This window comes from Pungitius pungitius, chromosome 1 (genome assembly GCF_949316345.1).
Source record: "Pungitius pungitius chromosome 1, fPunPun2.1, whole genome shotgun sequence".
Taxonomy (NCBI): Eukaryota; Metazoa; Chordata; class Actinopteri; order Perciformes; family Gasterosteidae; genus Pungitius; species Pungitius pungitius.
In genome coordinates, this window is record NC_084900.1 from 14,223,334 (window position 1) to 14,239,781 (window position 16,448).

Sequence of the window (16,448 nt, forward strand, 5' to 3'; positions counted from 1 at the left end):
ATAACTGATCTGTATGAAAATAATGTTTCATACAAATAAGCAGAAAACATCAAACCAAAAAAAAATGTTGAGTTAATTAGAGTAGATAGTTATTATTATTACTGTTACTCTAAGTCAGCATGAAACTTTTCTAAAAATACTGTGTTTAAAGATTCAAATTTGGAATTAGTGATTAACTATGTGATCATTTTCATACATAACCAGATCATGAATCTGAACATTGGATGAAATGCATGTTGTTTACTGAGGGAATGTAAGATTTCACTTTACAACTGTAAAATGCTCTATGGGTATAGGTCTACAGATCTGGGGCCTGTACCATGAAGCTGGTTTAGGTGGCCAGTCAGCTATGTTTCCGTTTAGTTTCCACCAAACCTGGGTTTTTGGTACTATGAAAGTAGCTCAGCTTCAATCGGTATTCGCTGCCATGGTATCTTACGCTGCACGGCTAACCTGCTCCGGGGCAGGTTGTGTTCTGCATTCGAGATCTCAAGTCAGAAGTAGGATTTAATGAAATTGTTGCAAAGAAGTGTTTGTGATAAAATGTTCACCAAAATAATAAAAGGTTGTGTTAAATACTCACCACTTTGAATTATATTTTTATAATTTTGTCTTGATCTGCTGTCAAGAACACATTTTCATTTTATTTAATACCTTTTTGCTTAGCCTAAAATCAATATTTTACATGAATCGCCTATAAAATGTACATCTTTAACTTACACATTAACACTATCAGCAATGTTCCTCCAAGATTGTTCTCTTGCTTTGGCAGCAGCGACGGTGTTACTGCGTTCTTGAAAAACATTTTTATATTCTTCATATTTATGAAGAATAATTTCTTGCTCCTCTGCAGAAAAATATATTGCTCTCTCGCCATATCAAACGTGATTGGTTGTGCGGTGCCGACGTTACTCTTATGTACGCACGCACAGAGTAATCAGCGTTTAAGGATCAAAGCCTGGGTTGACAAAGTGAGTTGATAAGCGGCATCATGGTACCAATAAAACCTGATTGCTTCGGTTTGGTTTTGTCAATTCTGAACCAATCCTGGAACCCTGAGTTTGTTGAACTACCACCATGGTACAGACCCACGGTGTTCTTTTTTTGTGTGCACACCTGGTTCCCCTCATCAAATCACCACACCTGTTCCAGATCTCCCATCAACCATTCCCCTTCATATAGTCTGCGTTCTGAAGAGCACTGTTTTCAAATATATATATATTTAATTAGAGCAAGAATTGAGTATGGGTGTTTGGTGTATGGATCTGCAGCCAAGTCAGTGCTAGCCAGATTAGATGTAATCCAAGCTAAGGCACTGAGAATATGTACAGGAGCCGTGCGAACTTCTCCAGTATGTTCATTGCAGGTAGAAGCAGGAGAAGTGCCATTTGATCTGCGAAGAAAGCAGCTTCAGGCGAATTATTGGGTAAACCTGATGGGTCAAAAGGGGGATCACCCAGTGAACAGTGTAATACAGGCAAGCTGGGAAAGAGAGATGGTAAGACTGTCAAGTTTTGGATGGACAGGGGAGGCAGTGGCACAGGAAATGGCTGTAAAAGATAAGAACTTTTGCCCAGGGGTAATGTGGCCGGCAGTTCCTATATGGCTATTAGAGGCCCCAAAAACCGACTTAGAGATACTTAAAATTAAGATGGATAATCCTGAGGCAAATTTAGTATATGCAGTCCAATGTCAGATAATGGAGAGATATCAGGAGCATATTAGCATCTTTACAGATGGTTCGAAAGATCAAACAACTGGTGCCACAGGAGCAGCTTTTATTATTCAGAGGTGGAATGTCCAAGACTTTAAGAGAACGTCAAATTTTTTAAGTGTATTCACAGTGGAATTATATGCAATCTTGATGGCAGTGCAATGGACTGAGCAGATTCAGAACCAAAAAGTAGTGATATGTAGTGACTCTGTGTCAGCTATCAGTAGTATCGGGAAAGGGTCGTCAAAGAGGCGGCAAGACCTTGTATATGAGATTTTAATAGCAATTAGAGATGTGAAAAGGAGAGGGGTAGAAATTTCGTTTATGTGGGTTCCAGCTCATGTAGGCATTACGTATAACGAAAAGGCTGATAAATTGGCGAAAAGGGCTGCTCAAAAAGAGGTTATAGAGGTAAATTTAAGCCTATCTAAGGCAGAAGGTAAAAGTGTAGTGTGGCAGGAAACAATGCTAAAGTGGCAGCAAGTATGGGAGCAGGAAGCCAAAGGGAGGCAGCTATTCAGGGTACATGCTACGGTTAATATCAATAAAAGCAGAGGGGGGGGCAGTCGTAAAGAGCAGGTTACTATGGCTAGAATGAGAATTGGTCACACAGGACTGAACAGCACTTTATATATTATAGGAAAGCATCAGAGTGGCCTGTGCTCATGTATGGAACCTGAGACAGTGGAGCATGTGCTGATGTTGTGTAGGAAGTATGACCGGCAAAGGCAGGAGCTATTCTCAGGACTGAGAGAAATTGGCGTGGAAGATCTAACTCTGGAAAATATTCTAGGAGCAAGCGAGTGGGGAAAGAAATGCCTTGTTAAATTTTTGAGAGATACTGGAGTGTATGACAGAGTGTAAAGCAATAGTGGGATAGGCCCATAGATGGCAGCAATGCAACTCAGTGGATGCCGGCTGCCGTAAAATCCCAAAGAAGAAGAAGAAGAAGAAGAGCACTGTTTTGTGTTAAAATTGCATTGGTAACAGCCTACTTGTGTGTTTTTAATCACTTCTTTTTGTTGTGCGCACAGGGTCAATGAGGACAGGTAAGAGACTCCAGGGTTTACATATTGCATACACGTAGGTGTACCTGTTGTTAATACCCTAGGCTAGAGTGAGCACCACCCACTGTATTCTAGGTGCTAAGCACTGGTCAATGGGGGGTTGTTTATGTTCTTTTCTTTGGTGCCACTGACAGTCCTTGTTGACCCCTGTGTTGCTTCTTGTAAAATAAATGTTACGCTTTGTGTATTGGATTTAACTCCTCACTTGCCTCAACCTGTTGCCCTTATGTTGCGCCCCAGTTCGAGCCACCAGGGAGCGTAACAGACACTTTGAATCATGAAACACTGTCAACAAGCTTAAGAAATCTACATTTCCTCCTTGTAGAATAGATGAGTCTGTAGAACCTTCAGAGTCCAGAGAGGAAGCTGTGAAGTTTGGTGATGTAAGAACTCCTGAAGGAGACTTCTGCATGTCTAGTCACATGACCAACATGATGAAGGCACTACAGGTCAAAGAATTAAAGCACAAATGTCACCATGAAACTTCATCACTACATTACAGTAACAGCAGCACTTATTGACTTAAAGTCCGTCTCCTGCTGCTCTTTCAAGATCGTTTGATATTTTGATGATAAAAATAAATGGTTCTTACCGAAATGTTTGTGATTTTGTTAAAAATAAAGGATATTTTTAAGAACATGAAGGGTTTTTAATGTACTTTAAATGAAGTAGCATTTACTCTGGTCTGTGACAGATCACCTTGTTTTTCTTTAGCATAAAAAACAAAATGTTACTCGACACAGGTGTGAAATCATTGAAACGATGAGTGAACATCTCGTTTGCTTCATCAGCTGTCAACCAGTCACCCCCTCATCAAAGGGAGAGATACCTTCACTGATGATTGGAGGAGATGGGGGGGGGAAACACTTTGTTTACTTCTAAACAACTTTAAAACGCGAGTTCCTGTCCTCACCCTGAATTGTTGGAATTATTGCGACCTTCTGTTCACACTGATCCCTATTTGAATTTTCCCAACAATAAATAAAAAACAAATTAAAACTGATCCGTTAGTCGGATTCTATTTGGATGTTAGCTTTTCTGAAAGTCTGTTGCACTAATGCACTTTGAATATCAACACCCTGCCTGTCTTCATAGGCTTATTGCAAAAGATATTATCTTAATATATATCATAATTAAGAGCTGGGAATGACTAATCAGCACAAAGAAACACGTAGCAACCATTAATCGACCTTCATCCTGCGTTCCCTCCAACGTCCACCAGGGGACGACTCTTTTGGCCCATAAGAACATAATGAATCGCAAAGAATTGCACCTTTCATCCAAAAGTCACTTTTTTGCACCTGCATTCAATAAAAACATACTGTATGTCGCCGTTAATTATCTATAATGGCATTCAGGAAAATATATATATTTGTACCGGCTGCATGTTGAGTAAACAACTCAGTGACTGCAACGTTTTTTTACTTTGAGTGTATATACAACTCCTGAGGTAACGTTTGGATGCAGGCGGTTGAATTTCAATGATCTCGTACTCTCTTCCACTCTCTATGAGTAACAACTCTGCACCATCTACTCTGAACCTGTTCGGCGTAACATTCTCTCCCTCCTTGTTCTATCAGCTCTCCCCTCTACCGACTCGTTCTCACTCTTACATTTGAACGCTGCCGCAGAGACTCTCCTCTCAACTCTGTCCTCCTCTCTCGACTCTCTCTGTCCTCTAATGACGCGACAGGCTGGCTGTCAGAACCAGTGCGTGAAGACTGAACTACTTCTCTTTCTGGGAAAAGATGCTTCTCCCCAGGACCTGGCTGTTAACTTTAGCAACTGTGTGTTAACGCCCACTTTGACTGCCATTAACCTCGGTGTGACACTTGACTCCAACTCTCCTTGACTCCCAACATCACAGCGACAACAGGATCCTGTAGGTCCACGCTCTACAACATCAGGAGAATACGACCCCTTCTCACTCAGAAGGCGGCGCAGGTACTGATTCAAGCTCTTGTGACTTTGCCCTGAACAATTGTAACTCTCTCCTGGCAGGTCTCCCTGCTGCCGCCACTCCACCTCTGCAGGTCATCCAGAATGCAGCAGCTCGACTGGTCTTTAACCTTCCTAAGCTCTCCCACTCTACTCCACTCCTCTCTTCACTGGTTACCAGTGGCTTCTTGCATCCAGTTCAAAACATTGATGCTCACGTAGCATGCTGTGAATGGATGGGGTCCAGTCTCCATCCAGGACATGGTCAAACCCTCCATCCCAACATCAAGCTGCTTGTTCGTCCCTCGCTGAAAGCAAAACATTCAACTACACTCACCGGCCACTTTATTAGGTACCCCATGCTAGTAACGGGTTGGACCCCCTTTTGCCTTCAGAACTGCCTCAATTCTTTGTGGCATAGATTCAACAAGGTGCTGGAAGCATTCCTCAGGGAGTTTGGTCCATATTGACATGATGGCATCACACAGTTGCCGCAGATTTGTCGGCTGCACATCCATGATGCGAATCTCCCGTTCCACCACATCCCAAAGATGCTCTATTGGATTGAGATCTGGTGATTGTGGAGGCCATTTGAGTACAGCGAACTCATTGTCATGTTCAAGAAACCAGTCTGAGATGATTCCAGCTTTATGACATGGCGCATTATCCTGCTGAAAGTAGCCATCAGAAGTTGGGTACATTGTGGTCATAAAGGGATGGACATGGTCAGCAACAATACTCAGGTAGGCTGTGGCGTTGCAACGATGCTCAATTGGTACCAAGGGGCCCAAAGAGTGCCAAGAAAATATTCCCCACACCATGACACCACCACCACCAGCCTGAACCGTTGATACAAGGCAGGATGGATCCATGCTTTCATGTTGTAGACGCCAAATTCTGACCCTACCATCCGAATGTCGCAGCAGAAATCGAGACTCATCAGACCAGGCAACGCTTTTCCAATCTTCTATTGTCCAATTTCGATGAGCTTGTGCAAATTGTAGCCTCAGTTTCCTGTTCTTAGCTGAAAGGAGTGGCACCCGGTGTGGTCTTCTGCTGCTGTAGCCCATCTGCCTCAAAGTTCGACGTACTGTGCGTTCAGAGATGCTCTTATGCCCACCTTGGTTGTAACGGGTGGTTATTTGAGTCACTGTTGCCCTTCTATCAGCTCGAACCAGTCTGGCCATTCTCCTCTGACCTCTGGCATCAACAAGGCATTTCCGCCCACAGAACTGCCGCTCACTGGATGTTTTTTCTTTTTCGGACCATTCTCTGTAAACCCTAGAGATGGTTGTGCGTGAAAATCCCAGTAGATTAGCAGTTTCTGAAATACTCAGACCAGCCCTTCTGGCACCAACAATCATGCCACGTTCAAAGTCACTCAAATCACCTTTCTTCCCCATACTGATGCTCGGTTTGAACTGCAGGAGATTGTCTTGACAATGTCTACATGCCTAAATGCACTGAGTTGCCGCCATGTGATTGGCTGCTTAGAAATTAAGTGTTAACGAGCAGTTGGACAGGTGTACCTAATAAAGTGGCCGGTGAGTGTAGATCACGACTCTTTGCTGTCCTGCTCCTAATGGTGGAAGGAGCTCTGTGATGACATCACGACTGTCAGGTCGCCGCCTTCGTGAGGTGTTTGTGGGTCGGCACCAACCAGCGCTCGAGGGGGCCGGACGTCAGCACTGAGGTGAGAGCAGCGACCAGCTGCTTGACATCAACAATCCCCCACCTGGTGCTGCCTTCCCAATCAGGGGAGGTACTGAAGTCTCATCCCTGCCGGATTGTTAGTCTCGTTTGTGAGTCAGCCTGCCGGCTCTGGCCCATGATAGCGAACAGACTGCACTGACCAGTGTCCCGTCCTTCTCTTTTTCCGATCTAGGCCGTGTTTACCGGCGCACTTCCCCAAGGATCAAGCCACGTCTTTTTCCTGCACCTCACCTGGAATCCGGGACCGCCATCACCACCCTGTTACTTATTTGTTCTGTGCTTGTCCCCGAAAGAAAGAAATCCTTGGTTATTCACTGACTCCATCTGCGATTGGGTCTGTTCCGGTGGGGGAATACCTGACAAGGACCACAGAGAGCCTTTATGTCTTCAGAATAAAGACTCACCTCTTCAGACTAAACCTCCACTAAAACACTAACACACTGTAGCACTTAAATTGTACTTATAATGGCTTTTATTTATAGCAAGTTGTAAATCAGACTTATTTGATGAAATTGCACTTTGGTGTTTCTTGTTCTTCCGAGTTTGTTTCCTAATGGTTGAAATGCACTTATTGTAAGTCACTTTGGATAAAAAGCATCAGCTAAATGACACATAATGCAATCTAAAAGCTGACCAACGGTCGCGCAAAATCTAACCTGTTACACTACATGTCATTTAGCAGACACTTTTATCCAAAGCGACATTGCATTATAACCCATGCGTTACATTTTGCCAGAGGAGCAATTAAGGGTCAGGTGTCTTGCTCAGGGACACTGCGACATGGCACCAGCGTTCCCGGGATTTGGACCACCAACGGCGCGGCTCCCAGTGCACCACACTACTCCATGCGCCACCATCGCTCCTACTTCTAGTGGCCAGTGAACGCTCGGCTCAATGTGAACAGCAACTGTACATTATTGCTCAATAATGCACCCCAGTGACTCGCTCTCAACCAATGATAATGCTGGATTTCATCAACCCGTATTATAAAACCTATTATAATACGAGTTGATGAAATCCATTAATCTCATTGATGAATGAATGAAAGACGGTGCCGGACCCATTTTCGTTTACATGCACTTACAGGGACTATTTTTCAAGACTGATGAAATGTGATGCACAACATTTGGTAGCTACTTTGTGCTGAAAGGCAGCTACTTACTATTTAGAATATTACTGCTAACCTTATAATGAAAGCTGCGCGTCGGGCCTAACTAGCTCGCAAACTATTACATTATTTGACAATACAGCTCACACCCTCATACCTTATTGCTTTATTAAAGTTCATCATTCTGGAATGTTGCTGAGATTTATTGGATAGCCCTTTGTTACGTTCCCCAGTTCCTGTGTCTGGTCTGCTTGTTCTGTTTTTCCAAACCTCAGGTGATTGATTCCAGGAGCAGCTGACCCCCGATTGGAGACCTGGCCAAAACCCACTCGTCAGTGGCTGCACCTGGATTCCTTTCCTCGGAAGGATATATAAGTGATTGCATTTGTTTTTGGTTCTCTCTCTGTGGCGTCCTGTACGGGTTGTAGTGTGTGTAAAGGTAGCGTGAGCGTGGTTCTGTATCTTTGATCTGTATCTTTGTTTTGTGTTGCTGTGGGAAGCGCATTTTCAGTAGTGTATAAACCTGTCTTTTTGTTCCCAAGGAAACGGGGAAGCACCTTGGGAGTATGTAGGCAAGCTGCCCATGGCCTACACCATCCGTAGTGGTCCTCCTGTCTACACTAGGCAAGACCTGGGTTAGGGATCAACCCCCTGTATTTTGGTTTCTTACTAGTGCTTAAAGCTAGGTCAGGGGGGGGGGTGTTTCAGATCAGATAGGCAAGAGGGACTGTTTCGATCGTTGTTCTGGTTCCGTCCGCCCACTTTTCCCAAGCAACGCGTATTTTTTAATAAACATTTCTATTTCCTTTTTACGGGTTATATGTGTTCTGGTCGTCGATGCACCTACACGCACCGGACCTTTTACCTCCTTGCTGCATTGAGGTGATGAGCGGCGGGTCGTTGCGTTCCCTCCCCCAAGAGGCAACGTAACACCATTCAACAACAATTTCCACAAGCCGCAACTGATGACTAATAATGAAACATGCAAGAATGTTTTCATTATCAAAACGCAAACCTGTTGAACAGGATGCAGAACAATGTGATGAATCAAAGTCAGTGGATGTAACCCAGGGTTTCTTTTTCTATAAACTTCAACCAAAGTTTTGTTGCAATGAATGTTAAACATTGAACTACATATTAGTACTTTGCATTATTATCGTTTTTGATAGCTTTTACAGTTTTGCATTAAATCATTCTGGGATGTTGCTGATTTTGATTGGATAGCCCGACCTAGAACATTGTCCACCCTGATGACTAATAATTAAAACATTGTTGCATGTTTCTTTGTTAAAACGCAAACCTGTTGAACAGGATGTTGATCTTTGGAAGCCTGATGATAAAGGAGGACAAGTCGCCTGTCAGCTGGTTTAATGTCATGTTCACTCCTTTTTGTTGACACCCCTTCTGTCATACCTGTAGGTCAAGCTTGTGTTTGTGTCCTGTCGTCCTGTCTGTTTTTGAACATCCTGTTTTATTTTGATATCTAATTCTCTCGTTTCAGGTGCCTTGCCCTTCCTCATGTGTCTTTCCTGATTCCTAATTGTGTCCACCTGTTCCCTCACCTCCCTCATGGATACTTATAGTCTGCGTTGCAACCTTGTCCTGTGCCAGTGTGTCTTGCATGTTCATGTATCTACACCCGCCTCTTAGTTGTCAAGAAACCTTAAGAGAAGAATTCTCATTGTTGCCCATTTGTTTTGGATTATTGTTATTCAGTAGTTTGGTGGAATAAATCTGTGTCAGTCAACCCTTCTCTGCATCCTAGTCCTTCCTTCATGCCACGGGCGTGACACCTTCCACCTTAAAGTCTCCCATATGGACTCAAAAATGACAAAGAAACGGGCCAGAACCGAACTTTTGAGTACTCATGTACAAATAAATAAATGCTTTACCTGGTTCATAGCATTACACTGTAAAAAGGAGAACTAGCAATTGTTAATCTCATAAAGGTTTTCATATTCACTTGACTCAAAAATGAAGCTTTGCAATAACTAACAAACGTGTCAGGCCAGAAAACCTCTCCATGTCGTTGGAGAGTATTTTCACTTCCTTTTGACCTTAAACCTTTTAGCACTTGCTGTTGTAAGCAGTCTATGGAGCCCTCTCCACCAAAGATTTTAATTTTTTTTAATAGTATTTTTAATTTGTAAATTTCAAAAACAAAATTGCCAGCAGGGTTGCAGTTTTTTACTTTGCTTTTTGCTTCTTTATTATGATACTTGGATCTGACGTGAGCTTTATCCTCCTCATTGCTAGAAATTATGTCCGATTTTGTGTGACTTCACTATGTCACTATATTGATTGTTAGGTTTTGAGACATCGGTCATTTTGGGGCCACTTCAGTAAGATTTGGTTTGCGACGTCTGCGTAAAAGCAAATTGAACTACAAATTAGTATTTCAATACCTTTACAGTTTTGCATTAAATCATTCTGGGATGTTGCTGATTTTGATTGGATAGCTCGACCTAGAACATTGTCCACCCTGATGACTAATAATGAAAACATTGTTGCATGTTTCTTTATTAAAACGCAAACCTGTTAAACAGGATGCAGAACAATGTGATGAATCAAAGTCACTGGATGTACCCCAGGGTTTCTTTTTCTATAAACTTCAACCTAAGTTTTGTTGCAATGAATGTTAAACATTGAACTACATATTAGTACTTTGCATTATTATCGTTTTCGATACCTTTTACAGTTTTGCATTAAATCATTCTGGGATGTTGCTGATTTTGATTGGATAGCCCGACCTAGAACATTGTCCACCCTGATGACTAATAATGAAAACATTGTTGCATGTTTCTTTATTAAAACGCAAACCTGTTGAACAGGATGTTGATCTTTGGAAGCCTAATGATGAAGGATGACGAGTCACCTGTCAGTTGGATTATTGTCATGTTCACTCCTTTTTGTTGACACCCCTTCTGTCATACCTGTAGGTCAAGCTTGTGTTTGTGTCCTGTCGTCATGTCTCTTTTTGAAGAATGAAGAATGCTTTACCTGGTTCATAGCATTACACTGTAAAAAGGAGAACTAGCAATTGTTGATCTCATAAAGGTTTTCATATTCCCTTGACTCAAAAATGAAGCTTTGCAATAACTAACAAACGTGTCAGGCCAGAAAACCTCTCCCTGTCGTTGACCTATACAGTATTTTCACTCATTTTTACCTTAAACCTTTTAGCACTTGCTGTTGTAAGCAGTCTATGGAGCCTTCTCCAGCAAAATTTTAAATTTTTTTAAATATTTTTAATTTGTAAATTTCAAAAATAAAATTGCCAGCAAGGTTGCAGTTTTTTACTTTGCTTTTTGCTTCTTTATTATGATACTTACATCGTCTCTCGGTTACGTATGTATCCTTTGCTCCCTGAAGGGAACGAGACACTGCGTAAAAACGCTGTGGGAACGCCTCTGCGTGACCGCGTTATGAAGCACGTGTGAAATCTAACCAATGGCAAGCTGGTACGTCATAGGCGGGCGACGCCGGGACCAGGGCGCTATAAAGGGACCCGAAAGGGCAGGACCGTTTATCTCTGAATAAATGGCCGAATCAAGTGCCACGGCCATGCCGGGAGTATGGCAGAACGTTTACGCAGCGTTTCGTTCCCTGAAGGGAACGAAGGTTACATACATAACCGAGAGTTCCGTGAAAACGCTGTGGGAACCAAATACCCACTCACCATATGAGCAAGTGACCGTTGTGTGAAATTTAAGACGCACACTCAGACGTGAGCACCTGTGCTCCAGGTGTAGCGTTAAGGTCAAGGTGGTAAAACCTCACAAACGTGTGGGGAGAGGACCAGCCTGCCGCCATGCAAACGTCGTGTAGCGATACTCTTCCTGACAACAAGGCTTTAAAAGCCGCCATACCCCTAGTAGAATTGGCCCGGACAGCCAAGGTGCGGGCTGCCCGGCCGATTCATGAGCAAGTGTGATGGCCTCAACCACCCACTTGCTCATCCTCTGCTTAGTCACCGGGCCGCCATTATTGGGAGGCCCGAAACACACAAACAGCTGTTCGGAGAGCCTACACAGGGAGGTCCTGCGGACGTACAGGTCTAGGGCTCTGAATGGGCAGAGGAGGTTAAGCTTCGCCTGGTCCGACGCTTTTTCTTCTCAGGAACGGGGGAGGACAGAAAGTCTGCAGCACAATAGGCCCGACCGTAGCGGAAGGGACCTTAGGAATGTAGCCGGGGGAAGGTAGTAAGAACCCCTTCACCATACCGGGTGCAAATTCCAAGCACGATGGGGCCACCGAGAGGGCATGCATATCTCCAACTCTTTTGAGGGAAGAAATAGCAAGCAGGAAGAGGGTCTTAAGAGCCACATACTTCACTGCAACCTCCGCCATGGGCTCGAAGGGAGCACCGGAGAGACACTCTAGTACGATGGCCAAGTCTCAAGACGGAGCTCTAGTGCTGGCTGCTGGCCTCAGTCTCAGAGTGCCATGAAGGAAGCGGGATGCCAGCGGGTGTCTCCCCAGAGAGCGGCCGTCTAGTGGGGCATGGGTTGCAGACAGGGCCACCGACGGTTTCCATAGCTCGAGGCGTGGGTAAACAATGGACACCGACGCCTGAGACAGCAGGTCCACCCTGATGGGGGTCTCCAAAGGAGGACCTGCGAGGAGCGGCAAAAAGTCCGTGAACCATACTAGGGCCGGCCAGAGCGGGGCTACAAGCAGTAGGCCACCGTCCTGACGGACCTTCTCCAGAACCCCCGGGAGCAGAGCAACTGGGGAAGAAGGCTTACAGATATGACCTTGGCCATGCCTGCACCTGCACTGCATCTCCCTCGCGCATCCTGCCCCTAGGCCTCGGGGTGGAGTCCCCAGGCCACGGCCCCTGTCTTGACAGGGTGTCTGCCCCCATATGGCCAGAGCCCGCAGGGAACGCCGAGTGACCTTGATCAAACGGCGCTGGTTTCCTCTCGGGGAGAACCCCTTGACCACTGCAACGGTCTCAAGTGTAACGGGCTGCAAAGGATCACGTAGGATCACCAGTTTTACATTTTTAACTAACAGAGTAATGGTCGTACTGAGGTTGTGAGAGCTAATTTCTGTTCAGCGGACGTTTGGCCATGCAGGTCAGGTGACCCATGAGATGAGCGTGCTGCATTTGCTGCTGGTCTGTGAAACAGGAGGACAGTCACAGTTTACAACAGCGACGATACAACAACGATAAAAACGCCGGAATCTGTCAATTGAGAGGTATGGTCATTTAATGTTTAGTTATATCGTTGTTCCCTCTGAATGTGTGGAAAAACTTTATCTAGCACTAAGTAGCAGCTAAAAGTCGAACTACACTGCACTACCTGGCTAGCTTAGCAGTCTGCAAACCAAGTTAAGCGTTGAACGTCAGCATTTTATTTTTTTCAATTATTAGGATACTGCAATGAAATATCAAATGCTGTTTTCTGGACTGAGGGTGTTTGTTTGCAGATGTGTCAGCCCGGTGAGGCGGGGGACTTAAAATCTAATAAAAAAATAAGATAAATTTATAAAAAAAAGGGTACCAGCAACGCCACCTAGTTGCGGAGTCTAGGTCTCCATAAAAACCGGTTCTTTGTTCATCGAAGGAAGAACAGCATGGGTCACAAGACTTAAAACGTGGTTAAAAGCCCATAAAAAACTACAATTGTAAAAAGTCCAGCTGGAACAAAGTGCTAAAAACAAGGTTTAAAATTCAACCAGCCACTGATTCGTCCGGCCCTTTCTCCGAGTTTCCGGTTGCCCAGTGAGGTGCCCAATCCTTCTCGTTCTTGTATGCACCCTGCCTGCTCGTCCGCTGCCTTGCCGTCCTCCACTGCTTTACTCCACTGTGGCTTCTCCTTCCCGTGGCCTCTCTGCTCCCTCTCATGCCGTGCTTGGTGTCCTTTATAGCAGCCGGGTGTGATTGGAGAGGGGAGGTCCTTTCTCCTAGTGAAATATGGTTGGCCAGGGCTCTGTAGTTGATTAGTCCCTCCAGGTGCATGTAGTTGGCTAAACATTGGTTTTATAAGTAAAAATGTAATAAAACAAACCATGCTAAAATGTGATAAAACAAAACATTCTAAAATGTAATAAAACAAAACATGCTAAAATGTTATAAAATCAAAACAATCTAAAATGTAATAAAACAAAACATGCTAAAATGTTATAAAACAAATTATGCTAAAATGTTTATAAAAACAAAACATGCTAAAATGTAAAACCAAACCATGCTAAAATATCACAGCGACAACACGATCCTGTAGGTCCACACTCTACAACATCAGGAGAATACGACCCCTTCTCACTCAGAAGGCGGCGCAGGTACTGATTCAAGCTCTTGTGACTTTGCCCTGAACAATTGTAACTCTCTCCTGGCAGGTCTCCCTGCTGCCGCCATTCCACCTCTGCAGGTCATCCAGAATGCAGCAGCTCGACTGGTCTTCAACCTTCCTAAGCTCTCCCACACTACTCCACTCCTCTCTTCACTGGTTACCAGTGGCTTCTTGCATCCAGTTCAAAACATTGGTGCTCACGTAGCATGCTGTGAATGGATGGGGTCCAGTCTCCATCCAGGACATGGTCAAACTCTCCATCCCAACATCAAACTGCTTGTTTCTCCCTCACTGAAAGCAAAACACTCAACTAGATCACGACTCTTTGCTGTCCTGCTCCTACACGGTGGAAGGAGCTCTGTGATGACATCATGACTGTCAGGTCGCCGCCTTTCGTGAGGTGTTTGTGGGTCGGCACCAACCAGCGCTCGAGGGGGGCGGACGTCAGCACTGAGGTGAGAGCAGCGACCAGCTGCTTGACATCAACAATCCCCCACCTGGTGCTGCCTTCCCAATCAGGGGAGGTACTTAGGAGCGGCCCTGAAGTCTCATCCCTGCCGGATTGTTAGTCTTGTTTGTGAGTCAGCCTGCCGGCTCTGGCCCATGATAGCGAACAGACTGCACTGACCAGTGTCCCGTCCTTCTCTTTCCGATCTAGGGCGTGTTTTCCGGCACACTTCTCCGAGGATCAAGCCACGCCGTTTTCCTGCACCTCACCTGGAATCCGGGACCGCCATCACCACCCTGTTACTTATTTGTTCTGTGCTTGTCCCCGAAAGAAAGAAATCCTTGGTTATTCACTGACTCCATCTGCGATTGGGTCTGTTCCGGTGGGGGAATACCTGACAAGGACCACAGAGAGCCTTTATGTCTTCAGAATAAAGACTCACCTCTTCAGACTAAACCTCCACTAAAACACTAACACAGTGTAGCACTTAAATTGTACTTATAATGGCTTTTATTTATACCAAGTTGTAAATCAGACTTATTTGATGAAATTGCACTTTGGTGTTTCTTGTTCTTCCGAGTTTGTTTCCTAATGGTTGAAATGCACTTATTGTAAGTCCCTTTGGATAAAAAGCATCAGCTAAATGACACATAATGCAATCTAAAAGCTGACCAACGGTCGTGCAAAATCTAACCTGTTACACTACATGTCATTTAGCAGACATCTTTTATCCAAAGCGACATTGCATTATAACCCATGCGTTACATTTTGCCAGGGGAGCAATTAGGGGTCAGGTGTCTTGCTCAGGGACACTGCGACATGGCACCAGCGTTTCCGGGATTTGGACCACCAACGGCGCGGCTCTCAGTGCACCACACTACTCCATGCGCCACCATCACTCCTACTTCTAGTGGCCAGTGAACGCTCGGCCCAATGTGAACAGCAACTGTACATTATCGCTCAATAATGCACCCCAGTGACTCGCTCTCAACCAATGAGAACGCTGGATTTCATCAACCCGTATTATAAAACCTATTGTAATACGGGTTGATGAAATCCATTAATCTCATTGATGAATGAATGAAAGACGGTGCCGGACCCATTTCAGTTTACATGAATGTACAGGGACTATTTTTCAAGACTGATGAAATGTGATGCACAACGTTTGGTGGCTACAACTATTTTGTGCTGAAAGGCAGCTACTTACTATTTAGAATTTTGCTGCTAACCGTATTATAAAAGCCGCGCGTCGGGCCTAACTAGACCCGCAAACTATTACATTATTTGACAATACAGTTCAGTCCCTCATACCTTATTGCTTTATTAAAGTTCATCATTCTGGGATGTTGCTGATGATGAAGGATAACGAGTCGCCTGTCAGCTGGTTTAATGTCATGTTCACTCCTTTTTGTTGACACCCCTTCTGTCACACCTGTAGGTCAAGCTTGTGTTTGTGTCCTGTCGTCATGTCTGTTTTTGAACATCCTGTTTTATTTGGTATCTAATTCTCTCGTTTCAGGTGCCTTGCCCTTCCTCATGTGTCTCCCGTTGATTGTCTTTCCTGATTCCTAATTGTGTCCACCTGTTCCCTCTCCTCCCTCATGGATACTTATAGTCTGCGTTGCAACCTTGTCCTGTGCCAGTGTGTCTTGCATGTTCATGTATCCACACCCGCCTTTTAGTTGTCAAGAAACCTTAGGAGAAGAATTCTCATTGTTGCCCATTTGTTTTGGATTATTGTTATTCAGTAGTTTGGTGGAATAAATCTGTGTCAGTCAACCCTTCTCTGCATCCTAGTCCTTCCTTCATGCCACGGGCGTGACACCTTCCACCTTAAAGTCTCCCATATGGACTCAAAAATGACAAAGAAACGGGCCAGAACCAAACTTTCGAGTACTCATGTACAAATAAATAAATGCTTTACCTGGTTCATAGCATTACACTGTAAAAAGGAGAACTAGCAATTGTTGATCTCATAAAGGTTTTCATATTCACTTGACTCAAAAATGAAGCTTTGCAATAACTAACAAACGTGTCAGGCCAGAAAACCTCTCCCTGTCGTTGGAGAGTATTTTCACTTCTTTTTGACCTTAAACCTTTTAGCACTTGCTGTTGTAAGCAGTCTATGGAGCCCTCTCCACCAAAGATTTTAATTTTTTTT

The 16,448-nt window shown here is 44.3% G+C and overlaps 1 protein-coding gene across 1 annotated transcript in view; it reads left to right on the forward strand.

The window, feature by feature from the left end:
- Nucleotides 1-16,448, forward strand: part of LOC119222197 (deoxynucleoside triphosphate triphosphohydrolase SAMHD1-like) — a 122,767-nt gene that overhangs the window by 42,712 nt on the left and 63,607 nt on the right. The gene's annotated exons all lie outside the window — the stretch shown is intronic.